Source organism: Natrix helvetica (genome assembly GCF_964273705.1).
Source record: "Natrix helvetica genome assembly, chromosome: 1".
Lineage (NCBI taxonomy): Eukaryota > Metazoa > Chordata > Lepidosauria > Squamata > Natricidae > Natrix > Natrix helvetica.
The window spans coordinates 58,067,860-58,073,859 of NC_138548.1; positions in this window are offsets into that span (position 1 = coordinate 58,067,860).

A 6,000-nucleotide genomic window follows, 5' to 3' on the forward strand; every position below is an offset into this window, starting at 1 on the left:
TCTTTCTTAGTTTTTACTAAGTAATTATATTTTTATTAACATATTTAAAAGACAAGAACATCGGCTTTAAAAGGGTTAAAAGGCTCAAGTTGGAAAACAGAAATTTTGAAATGAAGCTGGAAAACATGGATGCAAAGTGCATTTGCAATGGACTGGGAGTGGGGGGAGGACAACATCTGTTATTGTGTTCAGGAAGAGATGAGTGGCCTCTACTGGTGATGACTCAAATTAAAACTGTGGCTCATCCCTAAGAGGCAACTGGGACAGAATAAGATTCACAATGAAGGATATTGAAGTGAGGGTCATGATGAGGTCAGAACAAGAAGCAATGGATGGAAACTGTTAAGTAATTAAGCTCCCCGTTGGAAGAGCGAGTATGCCGAGAAGCATAATGAGAGTGATATGGAATAACATGCACAAACCAGCATACAGAGACACTGAATAGTATAAAAATATAGTAGTTTACTATGTAGAAATATAGAGGTATTCAGAGCCCGGTTAACAGTCCAAGTCATACACGGTTCAGTAATTCAGTTATCTAAATAGTCAGTCTAACACCCAAAGTATAGCTAAACAGTAGCAAACCACAATACCTCAAAATACATCTGATCAGCTTCTAACAAAACAGAGATCTAACAGCCATTCTGGCTCCCTCTTATGGCTGCTTGAGGTAACAAACCAATTACATTTCTGAAGCATTTAAAGTAACAAATACATTTTGTTACAATCATGGCTTATATACATTGCCAAGCCAAGCCTAGGGTTACATCCCTAACAGAAACTAATCAAGGAGACAAGCAACCTAGAACTAAGAAGAAATTTCTTGACAGCACAATTAACCAATGGAACAACTTGCCTCCAGAAGTTGTGAATTCTCCAACACTGGAAGTTTTTAAGACAAGATTGGACAATCATTTGTCTGAAATAGCATAGGGTTTCCTGCCTGAGCAGAGGGTTGGACTGGAAGATCTCCAAGGTCCCTTCCAACTCTGTTTTTCTATTCTACTCTGTTCTAATAAATTGAATGTTGATAGTTGGTAAATTGTACAATACCTTCTTTAAGGCGATGTCTGTTAACATAAAAGAAAGCTGTTGAAAGGGAGAGAAGAAATCCATGTCAATATAAGACATGCCAAATTGTGGCAAAATGGGTTTTCTTCTTAAGCATGCTAACTTATGGAGGAGAGCCACTTTTCTATGGTATATTTATAGGCTGTTATTCTGTTCCGTTCCATTCTGTTCCGTCCCATCCTGACCCATCCCATCCCACTCAACCAACCCCACCCCACCTTAGCCCACCCCACCCTCCCCTCCCCTACCCCACCATATCCTATCCTATCCTATCCTATCCCATCCTATCCTATCCTATTCTTTAACTCTGATTAGACCAGTCACAATGCCCACTATTGCTTACCAGGATCCTAGGAATATATAATGAAAAATGCTATTCAAGACATTATTTACCTAGGGAGATGTCAGTGATGCAGTTAAATATTTTTCCAGGTGACCAGATGATTTTTATGTCCATTAAATTTTATTTAAGCTGGGCACAACAACACTTGCCCAATTTTTCCACCCTTTTTCTTCTTGCAATTAATGGTACAATGTAATTTATCCTTTGTTATTTTAGTTGACTACAAATTGGCTATTGTAAGTTATGAATATCAAGTGGACATATTCATTTTCCTGAATTTTTTATAACTATACAAACTGCTGTACTTTGTTGTGTATTATATCTTATCTGTCCTTGTAATAAATGTATAGTAATAGAGCACTGAACTCTATTGAACTCAGAGTAATTAGCAGTGAACTCAATGAGATTTTCTTTGAACAAACACCTATGCAATTCTTATGAGTGACTAAGATTAGGATGCTTTGACAATCTCCCAACAATTTTGCTGAGGACATATATACTGCATATAGTTGAAACCTTTTCGATGGTGGGGTCTAAACTATTCAATGAGGCATTTAATATACATCCTTAAAAACTGAATTTAGTTATAATTATAGGTGGTGGCTCCCTTCTTTTTCTCTGCTGCTGTAGTTACTGTGACATTTTAAATTTGAAAATTAAAGTATGCTAATACTGTACATAAACCATATCTTAATTCTAAAGAAGCCCCGAGGCAGAAGAAAACATTTGCACATTGTAACACATATACACTCACTTTACAAAATAAAGGTTCATAATCGTTATTGGCTGGCTCTGTTGAGTGACCTGAAACAACGTCTTCTATATTAATTAGAATTTTCTGAATTCAGTTATTGTTAATCACAGACATTTAGATTCCCTGTAACACATTTCAAAAGCATTTTTGGCCCATGTCTTCTTTATCAAGAAGCAAAGCCTCATTACCAGCAAAATGGCTCTGATTATCTAGAGCTGTGATGGCAAACTTATGACATGCATGCCACAGGTGGCACACAGAGCCATATTTGCCGGCACAGCAGCTCTCAGCTCCGGCACGCATGTGCACATTGGCCAGCTGATTTTCAGCCTTTCGGAGGGCCAAGGAAGGCCATTTTTGCCCTCCCCAGGCTTCAGGAAATCTTCCGGAGTCTAGAGAGGGTGAAAAACAGGCCCAAAGGCCAACTGGAAGTTCATTCCTGAACTTTCGGTTGGCCCATTGGGCCATTTTTTGCCCTCCCCAGGATTCAGGAAAGCCTCTGGGTTTGCACATGCGCAGGTGGGTAGGACACGTGCACAATAGCGCGCACACACACAATTTTGGGGTGCCTTTAAAAAAGGTTAACCATCACTGTTCTAGAGTATAATACTTAAGAAATATCAATTGTTCTTAAAGAGTAACAGTATATGCCCCTGAGAATAATAAGAATATACTGTAATATAAAAATGGGCCCAATAGTGATTGGAACCGTGTTAAAACTTATCCCAAAGAAATTCTAATTTTTAACTGTAACATATCACAGCAAGATCAAATTAGACTTGTGGTTTATGTGGTAGCAGTACTGTCTTTCTTGAATTGCTAATTTTACACACTGTCATGCCCCAGCATATAACTTTTATATACTGTTGTTACTCTCTAGCCTCATCTAGTGGCCGGAGGGACAAATATGCCCCAACATATGATATTTACATAGTATTGTTGCTCTCTAGCCTCATCTAGTGGCTAGAAAGACAAATGCCAAGTATATTGTTTGAAGCTGATTCCACCCATCATCCCGCACTCTCAAAACAAGTGCATGCTGGGAAGCCAGACTCCATTTCCTTTAGCATTTGGAGAAGGCAGAAGAATCCATCTTAATCTGTGGCACATGGTCATCCAAGGACAAATCCACATCCCACACACAGAGCATCGCTGGTGAGATTTAAATTGCTTGTATTTATTGTTATGTTCAGCATAACAATACTGCTTATCTTGTATTTGGTTCTCATTGTATGTATTCCTATTTTCCCCAGTTTCACCATATCCTGTTCTTTCAATAAAGCATCCAGATCTATGCACACGGTCTATTTTATTGGAGGATAGGTGCCTTTAGCTGCATGTCAAGCTGCACACAGACAAATGTGAAGTGAGGACAGACCACACAGATTTGACGTTATAATGAAATGTTTCCATATTGTTTTCCATATGAAGGTAATAATCATAAAGGTTTAGCAGTAACTACCTAAAGGGTTGTGCTTGCCTTCTCCACTACTTTCCTTTTTAGCAGTTGACATCCTCTATGAGAAGAGTCCTCCTATTGCTTCACAGTCTCTGCAGCCTTCTTATCTCTGAGGAAGTTCTTAAAAATTCTTGAGTATGTGCATTTGGCAGATAATTAGAGAACCATATAGGCCGCTAAAACCATTGGAATTTTTTTTAAGTAGTTAACTTGGATAAGCATATTCCTCAGAGACATCAGTAGTCAGCATGGGTTTCTAAATGATGTCAAACGTCAAAGCATAATTTAAGGATAGTTTGGGGCAAAGAATTAATAGTGCGATAGAAGTATAGATTATCCACCGCTTTCCTTCCTAATTTGCCAGCAGAGGATTCATTCAGCCTCAGAATCATTTCTGATAACTGAGCTAAAACAGAAGGCTGAATAAGAGGTATCTTAAAGAGCCCTGCTGGCACAGTGGTTAGAATGGATCACTGCAGGTGACAGTGTCAGTACTTCTGCTGACAGCCAGCAGTTCAGTCCTCACCGGCTCAAGATTGACTCAGCCTTCCATCCTTCTCAGTTCGGTAAAATGAGGACCCAGATTGTTGGGGGCAATGTGCTGACTCTGTAAAACAGCCTAGAGAGGGCTGTAAAGCGCTATGAAGTGGTATATAAGTCTAAGTGCAATTACAATTGCTAAGGAAAAAAAGAACATAGTTTATATATTTTGTTATACTATTCTGCATTTTAAGCTTTTTAGCATGCATCTCTCAATTTCTGAAATATTCAGTGTTTGGGTTAGGATGAAATATATCCGTAGGATTATGTGGCATGATGTTTCTGGTATGAATCATCCAATCCTATCCCAAAAGTGATTTTTCAAGAGGCAACCTTTGGGACAACCAAGACCGGGATGACTGAAAATCTCCATAGAAATCCAATCCTAATTCACTGGGGTGGAGTGATATGTTCTATGTGAATAGCTCCAGTAAGGAGCTATTAAATAATAATGTCTTCAAACCCTGAGATTTTTCCTCCAAGTTTTTTTTTTTTTTTTGGTCTATTTTTCTTATGGCAACGACAGACTGAGTTAGTCTCTGCGTTTTATTGAAGGAGAAAATGCTCAAAATTCTAAAGGAATCAGCGTCACTTTATTCTATTCAACTTTCTGGAGGCTGATAATAATTGGCTATATCAGCACTGGTTGCAGAACTGACGATTTGAGATGTTTCTCTTCATTTCTGCTTGTTATTGAATAAGAATTCAGCACTGCCAGTACATTTTAATTATTGTTTCCTTCAGAAACTTTGGTTTGCTCAGACTACTTAACTCACAGTAGCTTTGTCATTGACACCAATTTCACCTGTATTTCATGGTAGTGTCTGATGAATGCTTTATAAATTCGTAAACAGGTAACAGATTAATTTTCCTCTCTCTATACGTGTTAATAACTCCTGTAGCTTGTGCCTGAAGTAATGTACACAATGTTTGGAAGGATTGTTAAAATCTATCCCACCAAGAGTTCTTTTAACATTTTGTTTTTGATTGCATGACGTTTTTCTGTCAACACAGAACAATGTCCTCGCTTGGTTAGCCTTCTTATCCTCAAATGCCTTCATTTTATTGTCCAGATTTTTATTATTTTGACAGTTTGACTCACTAATCAATTTCAGGAAGTCTGAATCAATGCCGCTCCTCCTCATTAATTCACACATTTCAAATTAGCTCTTAGGCTGTTTTCCTAGGATAAAACCCCAAAAGTAATTTATGGGTTATAGTGATGAACTTAAACGCTAAAGAGATGTTCTCACTACAATGCAAAGATGTTTAGTGTCTATGGAATCCAGTGGTGGGTTTCAATTTTTTTTAGAAGCTATTCTGTAGGTGTGGCCTGCTTTGTGGGAGTGGCTTGCCAGGCATGTGACTGGATGGGAGTGGCTTGCCAGCCATGTGACCAGGTGGGAGTGGCTTGCCAGCCATGTGACTGTGTGGGAGTGGCTTGGCAGTCATGTGACTGGGTGGACATGGCCAACTTGTAAAATATGGTGAAATTCACTTAATTGCTTAGCAACCAAAATGTTGGCTCAGAAACTCATTTGAAGCATGCAAGTCTTAAAGCTGTCACGTTACAAGACCTTTGCACCCCTAACCCTTTAGAAAAAAAAAACCAGGGGTGTTCAAATCTGACAGCTTTAAGACTAGTAGACTTCAACTCCCAGAATTCCTCCTCTCCCTCTTCATCTTGATGATGAGCGGACGGGCGGGGGGAGGGAGTTGGAACCGGTTCTAAACGGCACTGTAGATTTGTGGAACTTCTTCTATAGAAGAGGTTAGAACTGGCAGGAACCCACTCCTGATGGAATCCAAGGATACTTCAGATGCAAAAGAAAA